This window comes from Chelonia mydas, chromosome 4 (genome assembly GCF_015237465.2).
Source record: "Chelonia mydas isolate rCheMyd1 chromosome 4, rCheMyd1.pri.v2, whole genome shotgun sequence".
Classification (NCBI taxonomy): domain Eukaryota; kingdom Metazoa; phylum Chordata; order Testudines; family Cheloniidae; genus Chelonia; species Chelonia mydas.
Window position 1 is genome coordinate 74,566,786 of NC_057852.1, and position 23,690 is coordinate 74,590,475.

The 23,690-nt window shown below is 41.7% G+C and overlaps 1 protein-coding gene and 1 long non-coding RNA gene across 2 annotated transcripts in view; one reads left to right on the forward strand and one right to left on the reverse strand.

The window, feature by feature from the left end:
• Positions 1-23,690, reverse strand: part of GPM6A (glycoprotein M6A) — a 333,975-nt gene that overhangs the window by 282,080 nt on the left and 28,205 nt on the right. The window lies entirely within an intron of this gene.
• Positions 1,441-23,604, forward strand: LOC122465714. The gene is made up of 3 exons (XR_006290736.1): positions 1,441-1,453; positions 12,697-12,699; positions 23,468-23,604. It is a non-coding gene; the product is annotated as an uncharacterized LOC122465714 (long non-coding RNA).

The following is a 23,690-nucleotide window of genomic DNA, read 5'->3' on the forward strand; positions in this document are numbered from 1 at the left end:
ATATGGCAATCAGAGACCGAGATATAAGGTATAGGGAACTTCCTGAACATGCTCAGAGTTTCACTTCTTCAACAGTTCCCACTGAATGGATCTCCAGGACTGGCAACCAGTAAAAATGTCTGTCAAGCTAGCATTTAAATTTAAAGATTGTCCCAAGGGCCAAAAAGACAAAATAGGAGATGATCAAAGGCAGAAAGAGCGTAGGGGGAAAAGTAATTAAACTCAAGCCACAGAACTCGGCCTCTTTCATGGCAATGCAGGAAGATACCCTAGACCATTGCAGGAATAACTTGCCAGGGTAAGGAATTCATGTGCTACCTAATCAATCAAGCACAGATTTACCGAGCTAAAAATCTCATTTAAAAAAAAAAAATCACTCCCTTAAAAGATGAACAACTCTGGGATTCCCCAAAGTACTAAAGAACAGCTTCTGTAGATAACAAGCCTCTTTGCTGAATATCCTTCTGCTGCAGAGCCACAATTAACCAGCTTCTATGATGTTGTGTGACAAAGATTGCCATAATTACTCAATGCAGCTTTAATAATCAGATGCTACCAAATTAACTTTTTTCACTGCTGGTCTTGCAGGTCTCCATTTACACTGATGTCCCAGACAATGGAACATAAGAATTAATGTGTTGAAGCAGTCAAGGTGTTTAATATCTACCGGTGGTGTTATTACAGAGCTGCTGCATACCAACGGAGTCACAAATATTTTAATTGAAGCATCACCGCTATAGCTACACAAGTTAGAGCTGTTCAGGACTAGACATGTAAGTGCCAAACTTCTCCTGAGGCTCTCAGAACTGCCAATTCCCAATTAAATAAACTGGAGTAGAGAGGGAGTGAAGAACTTTTAAGGATCAGATCATAAAGTCATATTTACAGAGATTTAAAAGAAGACTAATGGATGCAGTAGCCTAGTAAGAATATAAAACAACCTATTAAAATCCTAATTCCAGGCACTTTAGGTTTCATCCTGCACCCATGAGTCAATAGAAAGACTACCATTGACTTGAATGGTGCAGAATGAAGCCCTTACAGGGGGATGGAAATCTGAGCCAAAAGGCTCTTCCTACTACAAAGTTTATTGACAACACTTAGCACTTATGGTACATACTCTGTTATATTTTTAAGCACTGTACAGATATGGCAATCAGGTTGCACAATGACTCAGATTCAAACTTCATATGATTTCAAGAAGGATTGGACATTTATGTGGATATCAAGAATATGTAGAGTCACTGGAATTAACAAGAATAGAGATATCTGAAGGGATATCAAACCTCATGCTTCAGGTCTTAAGCCAATCACTAACTATTACATATCAGAATGTGACCTAATGTACAGAGCAGATACCCCACACCTGCTTCCTTTCTTACACCTTTCTCTGAAGCATCAGGTACTGGCAGATATCAACATACTGGACTAAATGGACCACAGGTTTGAACCAGTAAGGCAATTCCTATGTTTCTATAGGCAATGGATATGTAAAGTACTTATCCAATAAGGATAATACAAGACTAAAGAGACCTCAACAAATCTGAAAGATAATACACTTTAAACTGATAAAAAGGAAATAATTTTCCATATAATACATAATGCACTGCCACAAGATATCACTGAGAGCAGGATTGTAATAGACTCCAGCAAAGGATTAAAAATTTCAGTAGATAATGAGAACATATGAAGTTACATTAGCTAGGAGAAATAAATATAACGGATATACATCTTCAAGACTGAAGGCATTAGCCAACTATTAACTGCCTGTGGTGAAAAAGAAATTTCTCTTACTTGCATATCGATCCATGAGTTTTCAGGGATTTTGAACCTTCCTTGTAACCATCTTGAACTAGCCATCATTACACACAGGACAGACTACTGGCCTGTTCTGGCAATTAGGGCTAATAAAAAAAATTCTGTTGAAAGTGGATGGGGTGGCTTTTTTTCAGTGGAAAATTGGGTTTTCAACAACAACAAAAAATCAGCGCTTCCTTTCTATGGAAATTTTTTTATTCTTTATTGAACTATTTCAACTGAAAACCAAAATATTTTTATTTGGAAATGCTGTCACCGTTCCTCATGGGAGTTGCACTTCAGTTCCTTCGTGTCCCCATCCTCCTCTATGAGCTGGTTTCCTCAACCAGATTCTATCCCCCACAATGCACCATGGTCAGGGATTCCCATGACAAAACCTCCCCTTTCCAAGAAGAGAGATGATAATGCATCAGGGCAGATGTAATCTGGCCAAGGAGCCCAGTTCACAGAAGAGAATGGAAGCTCAAGAATCTGAATTACAACTCCCAGGAAGCAAATACATTGATTTTGAACCAACATTTTTCAGATTTTGAAATTTTCTGTGGAAAAACTTAGACTAAAATGATTTTGTGTTAGTTTTTTCTGCAACATTTTCTATAGGGAAAATAAATTGACCAGCTCTACTGATAATGTAATTCCTATGTATCTTACACACATAGCATTACCAGTAGAACAGATCAGTCCCCCCTCACCCCTGGAAAATTTAATATTATGTAATCTTATTTTGTCATCAGCTGCAGAACATTCGTTTGAATACAGCCACTAAGTCAGGACAGAATTAAGGAGGCATGTTGTTTGACATGAAGTTGCAGATCTACCTGTTTTTAGACTTTAGTAGTTTCTTATTCCTGCTTCTGTGGTCTTGACAGTAATGCTCTGATCCAAGATGTAAATCAGATAATTATTCAGTCACTCACCATGCTGGCAGTGGGGAAGTAAGTCTTACATCACTACAATATTTTCATCTTTCAGCAAAGAACATTTGAGCTGGAAAAACATAAAAGGATTTTGTTGTGCTGGGCAATAAAGCAGCATGGCATTTAGAATATATGTATGTATTTTTTGTATTTTTATTGCAACCTTCCATCTGTTTCATCCTAATTCAGCTACACAGCTACGTAAGTCAACTACTGTATGATGACCCGGTTCCTGGAAAGGGTAAGGTCTTTAGGCCCAAGATACAGATGCTAGAACTCCAGTCATGTGATGAAGTTGAAGAGTTAGTGTGCCATATGTTAAGACAGGACTCTGTCTAGGTGAACGGTTTGGGTTTTGTTTTGTTTTTTAATATGCTGCCTATTCAGATTATAGATTCTTCTACACGAATAAAAATATAATCTCCTATAGGTTGGTTATTAATATCTCAAAGGTTTATACAAAACCACACACTAAGATGTAATCAAACTGAAACACAATAGCCTCAGCAAAAATAAAAAGCTAGTAGAAAGCAAAAATAGAAATAAAGATTTCACAGGAGAGCATGTGTGACACTGACAGGAAAAAAATGCATTAATGTTAGCCAAAAAATTAATCAGAGCATAGAAACCAAACATAGTGGCATAAGGGAAAACATAAGAGAGAGAGTATTGTGCTGAGTAGGTATCATAAGTAAATCTTTCCTGCAGCAGGGAAAAAACTAACATACTCATTAAAATAATAAGAAAACAGATTACACAAGTAACAGCTCTATGACTATATAGTGTCCCATTTACTTCAGTATAGTATCAGGCCCATAGAAAATACCTGAAGACACACAGTTGGCAGACCAGCTCTGTTTCCCAATAAAGTTTTTACTGACTTAAGCAGAAGCAAGATCAGATCCTTAGTTCAGTTGGTCTTAACTTAGCCCTGATCTACACAATGAATTTAGGTAGAATTGAGCAGCATTAGGTCGATTTAACCCTGCACTCATCCACACGACCAAGCCTGTTTTGTCAACTTAAAGGGCTCTTAAAATTGATTTCTTTACTCCTCCCCAGCGAGGGGTTTAGCGCTAAAATCGACCTCGCTGGGTCGAATTTGGGGTAGTGTGGACAGAATTCGACGGTATTAGCTTCTGGGAGCAACCCCAGAGTGCTCCATTGTGACCGCTCTGGACAGCACTGTTAACTCAGATGCACTGGCCAGGTAGACAGGAAAAGCCCTGGGAACTTTTGAATTTCATCTTCTGTTTGGCCAGCGTGGCGAGCTGATCAGCACAGGTGACCATGCAGTCCCAGAATCGCAAAAGAACTCCAGCATGGACCAAACGGGAGGTACTGGATCTGATTGATGTATGAGAAGAATCCATGCAGGCAGAACTCTGTTCCAAAAGACGAAATGCCAATATATATGCCAAAATCTCCAATGGCTTGATTGACAGAGGCTACAACAGGGACACACAGCAGTGCCATGTAAAAATTAAGGAGTTCAGGCAAGCCTATCGGAAAACAAAGGAAGCAAACAGTCGCTCCGGGTCAGAGCCCCATACATGCTGCTTCTATGATGAGCTGCATGCAATTCTGGGGGGGGGGACCCTACCATTACCCCACCACTGTCCGTGGACACCTGCAAGGGGGGAGTCTCACGCAAAAGGGATGAGGATTCTGTGGATGAGGAAGATCAAAAGGGATGAGGATTTTGTGGATGAGGAAGATGAGGAGGAGGAAGAGGAGGTTGAGGATTGCGCACAGCAGGCAAGTGGAGAATCCCTTCTCCCCGGCAGCCAGGAACTGTTCTTCACCCTGGAGCCAATACCCTCCCAAGGTTGGCTCCCGGACCAGACACCTCTAGTGAGTGTACCTTTGTAAATATAATACAGGATTTAAAAGCAAGTGTGTTTAATGAGTAATTTGCCCTGAAGACTTGGGATGCATTCGCAGCCAGTATAGCTACTGGAAAAGTCTGTTAACGTGTCTGGGGATGGAGCGGGAATCCTCCAGGGACATCTCCATGAAGCTCTCCTGGAAGTACTCTAAAAGCCTTTGCAGAAGGTTTCCGGGGAGGGCAACCTTATTCCTTCCTCCATGGTAGGACACTTTACCACGCCAAGGGGACATTCAGAGGTGCCCGTTCCTGCTGGGCTCTCTGCCTTCAGCTGAAAAGAAATCATCCCCACTGTTAGCCACGCGGCTGGGGGAGGCCCGTTCATGCTGAGCTGTTTGCGTTTGGCTGACAGGGATCTTCCCTGATACTAGCCACGTGGCGGCGGGATGGGGTGAAGCGATCGTCCCAGAGAATTGGGTGGAAGGGGGGTTTGGGTTGTGCTGCACATTCACCCTAAAACTGCAGCCCCTTCCTTTTAAATGGCCAACCCAACGGTATGGTTTGCTTGGTATGGGAAAGAAGGGCGCTGCTGTTTGAATCCATTCCCACATTATGAAGGTTGAAGAAGCCGAATCCCTTTGCCTTTCCACGGCTGCCTGCAAGCCGAATTCTGTTGCCCAGCCGAGCGTGTATGATGTCTCACACCAAACTGGCAGGCACTCAATAAAAGAGGCAAAGTGCAACCTTGTACCAAAAGCACATGTATTATGTAATGTGAATAGCCTGATTCAGTGTGAAATAGTCTTCCCTTTGTTCTCTAAAATGTATCTTTTTAAATACTACTCTCCCTTTTTTTCCCTCCCACAGCTGCAAATGTTTCTACGCTCCCCCTATCATCTCTGTCCCAGAGGCTAGCACAGATTAGAAGGTGAAAAAAAACACACTTGCAATTAAATGTTCTCAGAGGTCATGCAGTCCTCCCGCACTGAAAGAGCTCAGCAAAATGTGTGGAGGCAAACAATGGCAGAGTCCAGGAAAGAGTTAAATGAACAAGATGAGAGGAGGGAGGAGCATAATGAGAGGAGGCAGGACGCAATGCTGAGGCTAATGGGGGAGCAAACTGACATGCTCAGGTGTCTGGTGGAGCTGCAGGAAAGGCAGCAGGAGCACAGACTGCCGCTGCAGCCCCTGTATAACCACCTGCCCTCCTCCCCAAGTTCCATATCCTCCTCACTCCGACACCCAAGAATGTGGGGGGAAGGAGGCTACAGGCACCCAGCCACTCCACCCCAAAGGATTGCCCACGCAACAGAGGGCTGGCATTCAATACGTTTTGAACTGTCATGTGGCCTTGTCCTTCCCTCCTCCCCTCATCCGCCACCCCACCCAGTGCTTCCTTCCCCCCACAACCCTCCCAGGCTACCTTGAGAGTTTTCCCCCTATTTGTGTGATGAATTAATAAAGAATGCATGATTTTGAAACAATAATGACTTTATTGCCTCTGAAAACGGTGATCCAAGGGGGGAGGTTGGTTGGCTTACAGGGAAGTAGAGTCAACCAAGGGGGCGGGTTTTCGTCAAGGAGAAACAAACAGAACTGTCACACCGTAGCCTGGCCAGTCATGAAACTGGTTTTCAAAGCTTCTCTGATGCACAGGGCGCCCAGCTGTGCTCTTCTAATCACCCTTGTGTCTGGCTGCGAGTAATTGGTCTCCAGGCAATTTGCCTCAAACTCCCACCCCGCCATAAACATCTCCCCCTTACTCTCACAGATATTGTGGAGCACACAGCAAGCAGCAATAACAAGGGGATGTTGGTTGTGCTGAGATCTGACCTAGTCAGCAAACAGTGCCAGTGAGCTTTTAAACGTCCAAATGCACATTCTACCACCATTCTGCACTTGCTCAGCCTATAGTTGAACTGCTCCTTACTACTGTCCAGGATGCCTGTGTATGGCTTCATGAGCCATGGCATTAAGGGGTAGGCTGGGTCCCCAAGGATAACTATTAGCATTTCAAGATCCCTAATGGTAATTTTCTGGTCTGGGAAGTAAGTTCCTTCCTGCAGCTGTTCAAAACAGACCAGAGTTCCTGAAGATGCAAGCATCATGCATCTTTCCCGGCCATCCCACGTTGATGTTGGTGAAACGTCCCTTGTGATCCACCAGTGCTCGCAGCACCATTGAAAAGTAACCCTTGTGGTTTACGTACTGGCTGCCAAGGTGGTCCGGTCCCAAGATAGGGATATGCTTTGCGTCTATTGCCCCACCACAGTTAGGGAACCCCATTGCAGTAAAGCCATCCACTATGACCAGCACATTTCCCAAAGACATTACCCTTGATAGCAGCAGCTCAGTAACTGCATTGGCTACTTGCATCACAGCAGCCCCCACAGTAGATTTATCCACTCCAAATTGATTCCCAACTGACCGGTAGCTGTCTGGGGTTGCAACTGTGATGGCTGCTCTCATCTTGGTATTCTTGAGCTTCAGGGCAGGGGAAAGCAAGTCACAAAGTTCCATGAAAGTGCCCTTATGCATGCGAAAGTTTCGCAGCCACTGGGAATCATCCCAGACCTGCAACACTATGCGATACCACCAGTCTGTGCTTGTTTCCCGGGCCCAGAATCGGCGTTCCAAGGCAGGAACCATGATGTCCAAATTGCCAGGGCCCATGCTTCGAGAGAAGTCTGTGTCCATGTCTTCATCCCTATCATGATTGTGCTGTCGTCGCCTCCTCGCCTGCTTTTGCAGGTTCTGCACATACTGCAGGATAATGCATGAGGTGTTGTTGCTTTCACAGAGGGAGGGGCAACTGATGACATGTACCCAAAACCACCCGTGACAATGTTTTTGCCCCATCAGGCATTGGGAGCTCAACCCAGAATTCCAATGGGCAGTGGAGACTGCGGGAACTGTGGGATAGCTACTCACAGTGCAACGCTCCAAAATTTGACGCTAGCCACGATACTGTGGACGCACTCCGCCGACTTAATGCACTTAGTGGGGACACACACAATCAACTGTATAAAATCGCTTCCTAAAAATAGACTTCTATAAATTCGATCTAATTTCGTAGTGTAGACATTCCCTTACAGAATTTCTTATTTTTTTAAATTTAAGAACCACTGCAATTAACAGATCAGCAAACTAGAGTGAACTTGGTATGTTCTTGGGACATACACGAAGGGGTTGGAGGGAGGGCGGAAATCACACCTTTACTAGGGTGCAGAAGTAGCAAATCCTTCAGTGACCTTTTATGCTTTTATATTACTCATATCAACAGATCAGCACCCCTGGGCTGCAGTATTCATTGAAGTCCAGGAATGGATCCACCTGGCTACACTTTCAGTTCTAGAAGCTAAAAAGATGACAACATAGGCTACAGAAGTAAGAGGACACTGAAGGAATTTAAACAGTGAGCTTGGAGAAGCCTGAGATAGGGACAGGCAGAAAATAGTGACACAAAGTAAGCTTTTTCAGATTCAGACTTACCATATTACTTACCACTTTTGGTTTTCTTAATTATGATAATAAAAAGTAGTATGAAACTACCCTTTGTGCCAGTATTACTTTTCTTTCGGAAAACATGACAAATTAGACATCAATTCTCATTGTGGAGTGGTGGTAGGATTGTGCTAATGCTACTATAGGAATCAAAGGTATTTCAGCATTTTCATCCACTGCATTATATTACATCCAGTTGCATTATATCAATTCTGGAAATATTTATCACTGAAATATGTACAGGTATACAGGGTGAGGCTTCTATTTCTACATTTCCTTTTATCTGGTCACATTTGTCTTCCCACGATGGGATGGGATGCACATTTTTGGCTTCCATATAAGCAACAAACTGAGTTGCTTACTGAATCTATAAATATTTCTTTTTCCTGAAAAGAGATAGTTAAAAGTCAATATCAAATATCAAAACCAGGTATCCTCCAGGAGTACTGTTTGCAGGATTTGACCTTTGGTTGGCTTTAAGGTTGTTACTTGTTAAAAGTTTTATTTCTTTATTATAATGGCAATAGAGAACATACTTCAGATTTTATGATAAAGGGACATTTAAAATAAGGAATTTTTTACTATATTACAAAACAAATATGTTCAGCTGAGTTTTTACCATTTATGGTGTTTGTTTACGTTGCCATTTTCTCAGTCTGGACAACCAAAAATGGAAACTAGTCAGTTTCATTTGTGCTTTTATTTTAAAAATTTCATTTCAGGTTCTCAACTGCCAACATTATGCTGCAATGTTTTAAATTGTGGATGTTACTGAAGCATTGCTATGTGTTTAAAGACAAAAAAAAAAATCTTTCCACTGAATCCTGGCAGATAGCTTCCGGAGTTTCCAGGATCTGTGGCTCTGGGATACCTGGCTGCCAACCGCAGAACCAGAAGTCTGCAAGCCCTAGAGTCTCTCATGGTTTCCAGGCTCTAGGTCTATTGAAAGGAGCTTGTGGGGTTTCCAAGGTCATGGTCTCACAGCTTCCTGGGACAGGCTGCTAGGGTCCACAGTTAATTTTTTTTTTTAATGAAAAATGCAGATTCAGCTCAGCTGAAACGTTCCACAAAACCTTATTTTTTCCAGCCTTTTTTTTTTTTTTTTAACTGAAACAGAGGAAAAATATGTAAGTGTCCAAAACATTCATTTTAGCATGAAACCTTTCAATTTTTCAGGCAGATTTACAAGGCGACTTTGGCATCATTCACAAGAAGGTGGTGGTAGTCCCTTGATGCCCAGTGGTTAGGGAACCCTATTCTGGAGCAGGGACTTGAAAGGAGGTCTCCCATATCCCAGGTGGGTGCCCTACACACAGGTTATTGGCTATTTTGAGGTCAGTCTCTCATTCTCTCCTGTTGAAGCTATTCCACTGCATATAAATAACTAAATATTCACCGGACCAGGGGACTGGAACCCATCTGTCCCATCTCCCAGATGAGTACCCTAACCACTGGGCTATAGTATCATTCTCACTCTGGCCCCCAGTGGTAACAAGCCATGAAACTGGCAAGAATTACATTAATTTCAGTCAGCAGCTACTGGTTCCAGGTCATATATTTCATTTTGGAAATGCCATGTGTGTTTCTGGTATCAGAATTTCCAGTTCCCTGGACATTTTTAAAATTGGAACAAAACCAAATTTTGAAATGTTGAAGTTTCCTGCAACCTGTAAATTCTGAGATTTGGGCAGCTCTGGTCAGGAGGATGATACACCTTGGATTCAAAATTGTTTCTAACTCACTGAAAATCTTTTATCAACATGATCCTAAATTTGGTGATGCTGCTAATGACACAAATAGATGATCACGTGTGAATGAATTTTTTAGCTAAATTAGATTTTAAGACTATGTTAACTGAAGTATAATACTTTATCATGAACCAACCTAGCTTATACCTTTCTGTGTAGAAGGGTGCAATTTCATTATCAGAATACTGCTAATTGAAACATTTTTAGAGGAGAATAATAGCATGCTTCTGACCTTAAAGTCTGAGTCTATGCTTGCACAGGACACAAGTAGGCTTGAATCAGAGGATTCACCTATTTACAGTATCCAGCCAGTAATTAAAAACAGCTTTTGCAACAGATTCAGAACTCAAAACTGGGATTATATTGTATGCATTTGGAATAGTTTGGCTAGAGATTAAGCCATTTTAAACTCTAATTCAAAGCCGTTCAGGCCAGCATGACTTAAACATACTTTGCCTTGCCATCATGGATCAGGCACAAGAGTTTACAAACAACTTGCTCTCAATGGAAAAAATACTTTGTCACAGTTTTGCCTGCTCGAGTCTGATTGTCAAATTGTATTTAAATCATTACAATCTGAACAATTCTAAATACCTGTTTACAACTCATTCATCTTATACTGTTTAACTGCTAATGAGGATCAGGTCTCAAGCATTCAGGCTAGTTGCAGTGTGCTGGAATCAAGGTATGCATAAATTCCTCTATGGAGTTTCTTCCCCCCAACCCCACGCACTCCCCTTCAGCAGACTATGCACTAGACACAAGCAGAATGACAAAGTGGATCTGTAAAATTCAAACAATGTATTTGTTAATGGTTTGGGGTGTGTGTTTGTTTGTTTGGGGCGGGGGGGAGGGGGGGGAAGAGACCTGATGCTACAGTAGACAGTTTGCCGACATGAGTTATGTGGTGGATGAATGGAATGGGATTGCATATAATTGTTAGTTTTAGATGGTGTGCATTCTCTTAAGTCTGTAACTTTCAGGAAGAGAGAAAATACCTTTTAAATGACAGTTTGTTCCATAGTCTGTTCTGAACTGGTCTGTGCACACGCATTTTTGGTTTTGGACTTTCTAGAATGTAGTGACACCAGCAGCTCCACAGGAGATTCACTTGGAGAGAGAGGTTTGCTTTGAAGACTGCAGATAGTTTATTAGTACATTGAGAATTTCTATTTTAAATTTTGAGATAAACATAGCTGACTGTGACCTATTAAAATTAACATTTCCTCCTCACTCCTGCTTATTCTTCTGCGCAAAGTATGTTCTGAAATAGTGTTTCAATTATACACAATTCTAATTCAACACATTGAATTTCACTGGAAAATGTTATCTATGAAATCCTTTCATTCAGGGACCAAATAGTTAAAATTATTAAAACATACTAATCTTGGATATCAAAACAATATATTCATTGATAGATATGCTTTTTCCCCTTTATACAGGCATTGGGGTGAAAAATAATTTCCTTTGCAGAAGAAAAGGTTTCATGCTGAATATGTACCATGGCATAGACTGCACAAAAAGAATAATTCCACGCAGTCAAAGGCAGCCCTTGTATTCACTGACTTTTGGCAGTGGGACTACTCTATATCTACAGTACTGTAGAAGTGACAAGAATACTAAGTTTCAAAATCTTCTGTTCATAGAATAAAGCACTTGTCAAGACTCAAAGCTTTCCTGTAGTTTTTAAAGTTTAAAAAATGAAAGATCCCAGCAAACCTCCATCAGAACACTAAAATTGATCTGGAATTGATTGTTGCAATTTCCTTCCTGATTCTTTCAGGAACAAAGAATGTTTAGTAAAAAAAAATAAATCACTGAAACATCTCATATTAAAAGAAACTCAGATCCTTAATCCTATAAACATTTTAAGAGTATTCTTGTACACCTTTCAGTATTTTAAGTTCACATTGAAAGGATATTAAAAAAATTTAAAACACAAGATGGTAAGAAATTTCTAAAGAGCTGAAGCTATTAACAGACAGTTCTACATGGAAAACAAGATGGCTCATTGATAGGGCCTGTCAAGGTTCCTCCCCCACTCTGAACTCTAGGGTACAGATGTGGGGACATGCATGAAAACCTCCTAAGCTTACTTTTACCAGCTTAGGTTAAAACTTCCCCAAGGTACAAATTAATTTTATCCTTTGCCATTGGAATATCCACTGCCACCACCAAACTCTAACTGGGTTTACTGGGAAACGCAGTTTGGACACATCTTTCCCCCCCAAATCCTCCCAACCCTTGCACCCCACTTCCTGGGAAAGGTTTGGTAAAAATCCTCACCAATTTGCATAAGTGACCACAGACCCAAACCCTTGGATCTGAGAACAATGAAAAAGCATTCAGTTTTCTTACAAGAAGACTTTTAATAGAAATAGAAGTAGATAGAAGTAAAGGAATCACCCCTGTAAAATCAGGATGGTAGATACCTTACAGGGTAATTAGATTCAAAACATAGAGAATCCCTCTAGGCAAAACCTTAAGTTACAAAAAAGACACACAGACAGAAATAATCATTCTATTCAGCACAATTCTTTTCTCAGCCATTTAAAGAAATCATAATCGAACGCATACCTAGCTGGATTACTTACTAAAAGTTCTAAGACTCCATTCCTGGTCTATCCCCGGCAAAAGCAGCATACCGACAGACACAGACCCTTTGTTTCTCTCCCTCCTCCCAACTTTTGAAAGTATCTCATCGCCTCATTGGTCACTTTGGTCAGGTGCCAGGGAGGTTACCTTTAGCTTCTTAACCCTTTACAGGTGAGAGGATTTTTCCTCTGGCCAGGAGGGATTTTAAAGGGGTTTACCCTTCCCTTTATATTTATGACAGGACCCTACCAAATTCAAGGTACATTTTGGTCAGTTTCAATGGCAGGGGGTTTTCAAATTGGTCAATTTCATGATTTCAGATGTTTACATCTGAAATATCAGGGTGTTGTAACCCTGGGGCTCCTAACCCCAAAGGGGATCATGGGGCAGTTGCAAAGCTGTTGTGGGGAAAGAGGAGGGAGTGTCACAGGATTGCCACCCTCATTTCTGTGCTACCTTCAGATTTGAGCCATGGAGCTTCTCTACCTGCTGCTGGGAGCACCCCAGCTGGGGTTCCTAGCTGCTAGTCCTGGCCAGCTGGGGAGGGACAGGACTTCCTCTTCTCCTGCAAAGCTCCTCTCAAGGGGAGATCTGACCCACCCCCGGTGCCTCCCCTGGTTGCAGGAAGCTCCATGGCTGGGCAGCAGCTCCGGAGCTTCCTGCAGCTGGAGGAAGTCCCCAGAGTGCTGGTGGGTCTGATCTCCACTATGCTACGGGGAGTGCCTCAGGTGGGGGCTCCTAGCTGCTAGTCCCAGCCAGTGTCAGATTAACACATGGGACCACATGGCCAGGGCCCCTCAGAAAAATGGACACCCAAGCCACAGCAGAAGCTGCGGGAGGTAGGGGGGAGGAAGCCCCGACACCCAGCTGGAACCCCAGAAACCCTGAGCCCCAGCTGGAACCCCAGAAACCCCAAGCTCAGGCACCTCAAGCCCCAGCAGAAGCCGCAGGGGCGTGGAAGTCCTCAGGCCAGCTCTGAGGCTGCTGCAGCACAGAAGTAAGGGTGTACAATCCTCACTTCTGTGCTGCCTCTGGAGGTGGGTGTGATCTTCCCACTGAGAGCAACCATGCAGAAGAAGGATAGAGTCCTGTCCCTCCCCAGCCCGACCTAGACTAGGGTGCTCCAAGCAGCACAGGGAGATGGACTTCATGGGGAAGGGCTTATTTCATGGTCCATGAAACTGATAGGGCCCTCATCGAGGAAGTAATTCGAGTAACACACCACACATTGAGCCAGTCACACTCAGGATAATGGAGGTACTTCCAGCTACTTATGCCCATTGTGAATTTGGCCCATTGCCTTTAAGGAGACTTCATTTTTCTGACTCTTCAGTAAGCTGCTGATGTGTTCCCTATTGGAGCCTAGCCTTAGCCTCAATCAGAATTTTTTTAGAAGGCACAGAAAAATTAGACTAGTTTTAAGTTGTCACAATGGCTTCCCTTTTAAACTGGTACTTAGCCATAACATAGTAATTGGCCATACAGGTACCAAGAGAAGCTGAGTAGATGATTTTCCTCCCCAAATCTTTTTAGTGAACATCATATAGGTAAATCTCAGTTGTCTTGGCACTTCTTCCTTTTCACTTCTGACATTACCAATGAGACAGAGCTGGGTGAGTTAGGAAACAGTGGAGCCCAAGTTATAAGACCTGATAAAAATGTTGTTTCTTCTTAAATTCTTGGATAGAGGTTGGTCTCTAGCAGACATCAGTAGTCTTTGCTCTCCAGGAATTGAGCTGCTGGTGTATCTTCCCCTTGTTAGTGGAAACTTCCAAATCCTGGACCAATGTCCTAAACCTTAGCAACTCTTAAAACTGCCTGAAGTCATCAGGTGATTAAACGAATGAGGAGATGGCCACATCCTCACAAAAATCTGAGGAGGAACCAATGCCTTCCAGATGGTCAGGAGTAGAGCTGGTCAGGAATTTTCCAACAAAACATTTTTTCCCCCATCAGAAAATGCTGATTCGTCAAAACAGAAGTGTTTCATGGAAACATCTTGCTTTTGATCAACTTCCACCAAAACACAGGCAGGGTTCCAACATTGGAAACCTGCCTGGATTCTGGACAGCTGGGGAGTCTTAGCTTTGAGGATTTGCCATGTAGACTGTCTTGGCATTGAGGACCACAGGGTTTCCAGACTCCCTTATGCAGATGCAGGAGCCTAGAAGCCCCAGTTTTAGCAGGGACTCTCAGGATCTGGGCTCCATAGCCAGACACCTGGAAGTCCTGAAAATCCTAGCCCAAGAAAAGGCTCCCACAGGCTTGCTGAAAGCATAAGTTTACCGCTTGAGCTGGGTCCTGTAGCTGGGGGCTATAACAGACTTGCATCTTCTACAGACAAGACCGGGAACACAACATATGTAACACATAGATTACATAGACACTGAGCAAAGGCAGATATTGCAAAGAATAAAAGTTACCACATGTTTATACCAGAGTATGTGTGTTAAACAAGGAAATCAGGAGGCAATTTACTAAGCATAAGTTATTGCTGACCTGCTATGCGTGAAAGGTCTGTCACATGTCAGCTTTCTGGCTTTAATATGCCCGTTTGCTCGTGCCATGCCATAGCCAAAAGGATAGCATATGAAAGATGCCCTTTCCTTCACCATGAGACATGCTACAAAATGCTGAAGTTCATACAGGAAAATACTGCAAAGCATATAAGGTGGCATGGAAGATCCCACGTTTAAAACACAAGACTAGGAATCAGTAGATCTCAGTTCTATTCCCAGCTCTGTCACAAGCCCTCTTATCATATGCAAGTTATTTACTTGCTCATGCCTCTGCTTTCCTATCAACTGCGATAATATCACTTACTTCAGATGGGTGTTTCTGCTTAATTCACTCTTTATAAAGCTCTCAGGTCATTAGATGGAAGATGCTATCAAAGTGCAAATGTTCACTATATTGGTCAGGTCTCCTGTATTGCTAGCTGCTGCATGTATAGTTAGTGTTCGATACAGTTACAAAATAGGTATGATTCCAGGCAATTAATATATTGAATTTCCTGGTCCAACACATAGTTAAGTTGTTTGGACCCTGAAGTTTCAGGCAAATATTTATTGCTTAGTGTCACAGGGAGGCTGGCCCTTGTAAATGAATCAGGTCCAGCTCCTCTGTGCCAGAACACATGCTCCCAGTTTGGCAGGCAGCACCCAAGGGCTTTAAAGGACCAGGGAGGACAGAGAGACCCAGTCAGTCAGAGGAACCTGAGAACACAGGAAACGGACAGGTGAGAGCTGCCTGAGAAAGACATTCTGCAAAGAATGGAAAGCTCTGCAGGCCTTCCCTGGGAGGAGGGAAGGATTGGCTAGGCAGCTGGCAGAGGGGCAGTATGCTGATTATCTATCCTGAGATAGAGAGTCAGTTAAGTGCCAAGAGACCAAAAACGGCTAAGACCTGAGATCCAGTGCAGAGACTAGCCTGCTCATCTTCCTATGTCAAAGAGCCAGCGCTGGGAGGCTGAAAAGGGCTGATTCATTGGACGAAGTTGGAGCAGAAGAAAGGAACTGGGAACCAAATACTGGTGGACTCATGGGTGAGGAGCTCAGAAAAATCACTGTATGTTTCTGTTCCACTGTGGGAATTGGGAGAACAGTTTTACCAACTATTGTACGTGTACCTGACTATATTATGCCTAAAGGTGAGATTCTGAGTGGACCCTGGAACAGACTTATTTCTTTCTAATGGCTGGACTGAGGGGAAACTGAGGCAGACGCATGTTGTGCCACAGCCTGCAGCAAGACTGCGCGCCCGGGCAGAGACACCCTTCTTACACTTACATATTTCTACGTGACAACTAACATATTTTCAGAACAGAAATGGCTTAGAAGCCTGTTATAGCTTTGCCAGCCCAAGCAATGAATAGAATAGGTAACAATATGTCTCACAATTTGACATTATTGTGGAGATGGAAACTTCACCCACTGTCCAGAACCAGTTAAGAAAGTATGGGGTCCGGAGCTAACAGATAGCTAGAACCTATTGAACATCTTATCTCATGGAATACTTATGTTAAATAATAATTAACAAAACTAGGTTGTGGCCCCATCAACCTTCCACAAAAAGATCAGAATGTCAAAGTGCTGACTCAGGTAGTCGCAATGAAATATTACCATTAAGTGTTTTGGTCTTCAAGGACCTGAAACAACTCCCAGAGAAGGCACTAGGACTCTTTCCATTAGCTTTAATGGGAGACGAGCTGGTCTTGAAGAGGCTAGTTCTCTTCCTGTTGGAGTTTCATTCACTTTCACTGATGCTAGAAAGCTTAGTGTGTGTTCTTACATCTCCTTTGGGGATTATCTGAAGTAACACACAGACATACACACAAATATAAATGGCTGGACTCAACAGCAGTTACAATCATATTTTTCAGGAATCTAATAAAATTGGGTCTAATTTGTAATTAATTCAATTAATCGAACACATTTTTGCTATGAATGCATAGTAGTTTTGTTTTAATTCAGCTGACTCAACAAAGAAAGAAACTAAAGTCATCTATTTACCAAAAGTTAGACATCTGCTTTTCATGTACTTATAGGTCAGTATAAGTTGTTCTACTTATAACCGTTGTCATTCATGAGCCAGAGTTTTATACCATAGTTAAACATCAGAATAACACCAAATAATTTAAATCAAAGTCAACCTAATTTTTCTACAATTTTTTTTAAAGTGCTCCCAGGCAAACAAGTTTCAGCATTTGTACAGCCAATTTATTAATCTCTAAGAAATTGAACTTTATATAGAAGCCCAGACAGGACCTGAACTAAAATAAAGTGAAAGGTCCTGCTATCATTAAGATTTATTATTATTATTTCTTCAGGGAAAGAGACTTAAAAAAGTTGTACTAAATGTATTTTTTCCTCCAGTCTTACCAATAGGAGGGCAAACTAACCATAATGTGGAGACAATGTGGACACCAAAATTATCTCTCAAGTTGATTGCCTATTTTCTCTACGTAGTAACAAGCATCATTTGTTCTCAAAAAAGGAAAACACCATTTTTACCAAAGAAACCTAATTTTATGAGTGAACCAATTTGAATTAACCAAACGATCCTTTGTTTGAGGAGGAGAAAAGGGTTTTGCATTATTGTAACTGAGATACAATCTATGCTTTTTGTAGAGGTATCTTCAAGATACATAGTATTGTAACAAAATCATGTCAAACCTATGTCAATGTTTGATCATTTTTAATTTAAAAAACAAATGTAATGCTTATGCAAGCTGTCAGCCTGACAACACTTGAGACTGAAGTCTCTTTGTCCAGAGCTTCCTCACATCATCCCAACTACTACAGGGTAGTTCAGCATACATTAATTTTCATCCTTGGCTTCTTTACTGAAACTGAAATGAAATAAAGGTAACTCACATGAAAGCAGAAGTTACCCTAAGTGTAACTGAGAGCAGAATGTGGCCCTCTTGATGCAAAAACAGCAATACACTGAACTATACCACTCTCCTAAACTCTACCTTCGATATTAGTTATAATTTTCTTCTATAAAAAGCTCATTTAAGATACTGTTTAAAAGTGTTTCCTAGTTAGCTTTTTGTAAGAAAAACAAAATGGGGACAAAATATGGATTTTAGAAAAATACATTGGCTTTAGCATTCCACCAAAAGCAGTATAAAAATATTAAGGTATGTAGACATGGTACTGCAACAACACCTCTATTGGAGTTACAATATGCCAAAACTTCACTACCCTCTCCTAAACTATTCTAAATACAGCAGCCTCCAGGTCCTTTCCTGACCATTCTAAGCCACAAAAGTCAAAGCTGGAAGTGCTGTATCTAGAGAAGACATCTGTCAAAACTCCTAGCAGCTAGAGTTTATTTGAAATTGATACCAGTTCAGTCATAGGTTACATATTGAAAATACCTATCTGACCTTCCTGAAGTCTTGTATTCAAAGGCACCTTAACTTTTACAAACCACTTCAGTTCTTTCTAACAGAACCATAATTTTTAAAGCATTTTTAATGTTTCACTTCAGAGAAAGGCAAGGCCACTTCACCAGAAATTGCCTTACACATTTTTCTGAAGGGCTTCTTGCAATTTATGCAGTATCCATATTTTTCTTTTCCTGAGTATCCCATTCACTGACTTGATAGTAAGCGAAACTTAGGTGATAGATGACTATAAAAAGTAACTCTTCATAATATACATATGTTCTGAGAACCCAAGAGGAACATAGCTGTTGTAGGAGTGCGCCAAGAATTCCCCAGCAAATTAAAGCCATAGTTTTCTTTCTTGTGGAATATATCAAAACACTTAACAGGTCAAGTCAATTTTCAGCATACCGCACAGGAATTTAGGTAGACCACTCTGCCAGTGTTAATGAGTCATGCAGTTAAATCTTTGTGCACCATTCTCAAAACGGCACTTTCCCTGTGTTTTAACAATTTTTCTTTTTTAAAAAAATAACTATTTTCCATTCAAGAAAGTGGTCTTACTATCATGTTCTTTTCAGTTAAAAAAAAATCAGTAAGATCTATAATACAGCGAGAATTTACGTTTTTTCCCCAATTAAGAAAAGAATTTAGCCAACACAAGGAGGAACACTTCCTTGCAAAATGCATATCATTTTAAACGAACATTTTAACATTTTAAATAAACATTTTAAACAAACCCCTTGCAGTCTAATAACCCAGTGATCCACTGCATGCGTACTGCTGTATCGGAAGTCTAAAGCAAACTTTGGGCTCGCAAATCTTGATCAGGTTAGAAAACTATGTGAGCTCTGTGGAAATTTTTCACATATGCAAATTCATGGGAAAAAAACAATTTAAAATATTTTTAACCTAAGAAATAAAAAATGAACTTGAACTGAGACCTCAGTGAGTTTGATAAATTTAGTTACAAGTTAGAGAGGGTGTGGATGGCTAATTCTTGCTTCACCTCCTCCTACTCTCAAGATACTGTCTTTTTTAATTAGTGGAAGAATGGCTGTTTAATTAGAGCATTCTCAAAAGGTGGTGCAGGTAGAAAACTGATGGAAGTGAACAGAGAATTATAGGAATTCTCATACTGGTTCATCCAGCCCATTGGTTTTCAGAAAAGAAAAAAAAAAAACCTGGGAGACACACCCCCTGAGAGGGCATGCAAGGAGCTGCTCCAGCTCCCTGTGCAAGGTGGAGGCATTCCCTCTTGCTCACCTCATGAGGCTGATGCGCACATGCTCCTTGGGAGGTAGCTCCTCTCTACTCACACAGGCTCTTGCACATGCATGCTGGAGATTGTGCCTGGGCCAGAAGAGTCTGCGACCTGTGAGTGATTCTAAGGGGGCCCCCAGTGGGGGAAAAGAGGGCAGTAGTGGTGGGAACAGCAGTCTGGACACCTCAGGTAACAGCAGGAACTGCAGGCTGATGTGGAGGGTTCCCCCCAAGGCTGCAGGAAGAAGCCCACTGAGATGCTGCTCCCTGGAGTCAAGAGGAAGAGGAGGGGCAGCTCCCCTGGGAGGCTGCTCCAAGGATTTAAGGGGTGGTTCAGGGAGGAGGAGGTGTCCCTTTGGGCTGGGGTAAATGAGGGAAACTTAGGGGTGCGCAATCAAAGACCCAATGAAAGGAGCGAAGCCCAGCTGTTTGTGTACTGCTGGGACGCTACCCAGGCAGGAGAGCTGGAGGTACCCCGACCAGGATGGACTCCCGGACCCCAGACATCCATGGAAATATTGTAGAACGAGGGGGCATACATGAGACATGAATCTCCAAAAAGGGGAGGGTGCAACAAAAGATGTTTGGGCACCTCTGCTCTAGACCACTATTCTGTTACCATCAATGGCCATCAACAGATGCTTCAGAGGAGTATGCAAGGAAAGCATTCTCTCTGAGGACCTTCTAAAGTAGGATTCCACTGAATTCTATCTTGTCACCTTCCATTCAGTGTGTGGGCAAGACTGGAGCATGGATTATTGCTAACTGGCTGAGAATCAATCTAGACAAGGTTGAGATCATAAGTTGGTTAGGAGGAAGCTAGTGGAATATTCAGTAAGAATAATATTGGCTTTTTTAATGGAGGGTGTGCCTCCAACATTTGTTGGTCAGGTTTGCAATGGAAAAGGCCTGGTTCAACTGTAAGCTACTTCTACAAGATCGGGTAGCAACAACAGTCAGGACAGATTTTTACTTGAGGCAGACGTGGCAGCAACATCTATAGTTAAGATAGCCTAGTGCTCTTCATTATAAAACCTAGTTTTAAGTGGATTATAACTTGGCTAAACTTCAACTGTTTATGCTGAAGTTTTCCTTATGGGGTATCTGCCTCAGTTTGAACTTAAAACAAAAAACAAAACTAAACTAAAAAACCTTCAACTGTTTCTGAACTAAAATTAGGAAAAACAATGTACTTTCCCCTATTTTAAATTATGACTATTTCATGGAGAATGCCTAAATACTTTGGAGCAGGATCTTGAAATGACCCTAAGAGATTTATCCAGGGTTGGAGGGATTTCTTTTGAGGTCTCTGAAAATCCACCCGCATTTGGTTGAATTGTAAGCCTCTGAAAATTGCTTATCACATATTTGTAGGAGCGTGTTAAAGGCTGGCAGCAAAGCTCTTCTGACATTCCATCTATAGTGAGCATACTTTATGTCCACAGAGTTCACTGTACTAAACACACTGAAGAAGTCCCATTGCTCCTCTGAGCTGCCAGAGGCCACTGTAGCACTGTAACTGAGAGCACGGAGACTGCTGCTCCTGTGCTATCCAGGTAGAGCTGAAGAGAATTAAACTGAAGCAATATTGATCTAGTTGAGCAGGTACAAGCCCCAGTTTAACCCTTGCTTAAATTAATTTAGCTTACATCAGTAATTTACTATTTTTAAACCAGTTAAAAAAAATCTTAATAAATAAATGGCACAGATACATTCAAAGCCCAGACCTACATTCCTCATCCATATAAAACTGCCAAAGTAAATGGAGAATTAAATTCAATGGCAGTTGTATTTAATATTGGGTCCAATCCTGCAGCCCTTATTTAAATGACTAACCCCAGTGAAGTCAGTGAAACATAAGTAAGGTATGCAGAATTTGGCCACTCAGGGAGTTCTATTTTATACTGTTCATAATAGGGGGAAAAGGGAGAGAGGGAATCTATATTTGCTTCAAGTCAGAGACAAAAGTATAACTACTTTAAATGTATCTATACTGATTAAAGAAAAAAAAATATTCCACCAGTTTGGATGATACCCAAAATGAGTGACAATAGTTCACTTATTTTAAAGCTACTACAATTAAGTATACATATGTATTGCAGTTTCCTTAAGCTATCATCTCATTCTGTAGCTGACCAAACTGAAATGGTTTGAATAAAACCCAATAGTTAATGTTCTCGTATTCTACTAAAGGGAGAACAAATCCTAATTGTGCACTTTTAGCTCCCAGTTTGGTACATGAAATTTGACATTAAAAATGTCATTGCTACATAAGCGTATAAAAATAAAATTGCGCTTTTTAAAATAATCAATTTTCCATTTCCAGCTTGAATTATGACTCCAACAAAAATCCAGATGCAAGCATTTACCATTACCAAGGTTGTTACATTTGAAGGGAAAGTCCCTCTTGGATAATTGTCAACACCTGTTAATAGACAGAAATATAAATGGTACATGTTTAAAATTAAACATAGTATTATTGTTGGTCAAGTTCCCATATTATAAAAATTTCTAGCTATTTTCTGTTTTCTCTGTAGCTGAGTCACAGTCATAGGTGGAGGCAACATTTCTTCTTATATCCATCTTTACTGTTGAGGAAGACAAACACAAGTCAGCCACTGGACTGTTTGACTTAGTTAACGGAGTACTGTATAGGAACAACGAATATAACATATCTGTTTGCTTCATTTAGGAAATTAAATGTTTTGGCCTGATTTTTGAAGATGCTGATTACCTACCAGTTCCAGTGGACCTCACTGGAGTTGTGGGTGGTCAGCACTGTTGAAAAATCTGATGTTTTTCTTTTAGGCTTTGATCCTGCAAATGGATGCACATGAGCAGGCCCTCACATTCACACAGAGCCCCACTCAAGTCACTGGGTCTACCTGCACATATCCAGTTACAGAATTAGGGCCCTGAATCATAAATTCTTTAAGACAAAGACTGCTTCTTTTTAATGTTTGGAGAGCTCATAGTGTCACGCTAACAGACCCTAGTCGTTGGCAGGCGAGATTGAACCTGAGGATGTTACAACCCAATGGCCCCATCCCTCAGGGAGTCCCCTAGGAAGGCAAATCAGCACTATATATTGCTAACGCTGTTGTAAGCTTTGCAAAGCATTTTGGGGAGGGTCAAAGGTGTGCGAGTGGGGAGTGGAAGTTTCCTTTGCAGATCACAAGAGGCCAAGGGGGGGAAAGGAGAAAGAAGAAGAGCAGAGAATGGGTTAACTTAACACTTCAGCTAGCTCTGTGTAAAAATAAAATGCTGGCCCCAGCCCAAGGTCATTGGCTCAACAAAAAATCAGCAGCTGCCCAGCCGTAAAAAGAGAAAAACTAAGTTAAGCAGAGCTGCAGAGATAGCAGCAAGAACAGTAAAAGCAAATAAAACTGCGACATTGAAGGCCAATAAAAGGAAAAACAAAGTCTCCGGAGCCAGGATGTTTTGGGAAACTGAGGAGGCCACAGCAAGCTGGTTTGGACCGGCACAAAAAGCACTAAAAGCAGAGGTCCCTGAGTGAAATACACCTCCTCACCCCCCGGAGCCCAGGACTTAAAACCCTCCTGAGAGCTGGAGCAACTCGGAAATCAACAGCAAATCCTGGAACAATCTGGGCCCAGAATACCACTCCCGTCCACCCTTCCTCCCCTCTTCTTCTGACATTACACCCAGACCTGGCCAGTCTCAGGTAGTGCGTGTGTGAGTATGAAAGTGGGTTAGGGCTTGGGGCGTTAACGCTTTCTTTCTTTCCGAGTGACGTGGAAGCGTTCCCAGCACTCTCTGCTGTTATTTTATTAATAAAGCTTTAAAATTTAGTTTCGTCATCACCCCCCACAAAAATCCTGCGGCATCAGCCTGATCAACTGATACTCCAGGCAGGCTGGTAACAAAAATCTGTCACAAGGCCTCTGTAGCTTAGTGCATGAGCAGCTACCGCTTGTGCTAAAAGCCAACTGGCTGATAGCTAAGGCTGTAGAGCAGACTCATTTTATCTCTCTAAGTGGTCTCAGTACCACTAGATGGGACAGAACACCACACCCAAGAGGTTGCCTTTGTGGGTGTTACTAGAAATAAGTAATAAAAATATAGTAGGTAGTAGAAATTGACACATTCCAATTATTTCTTTT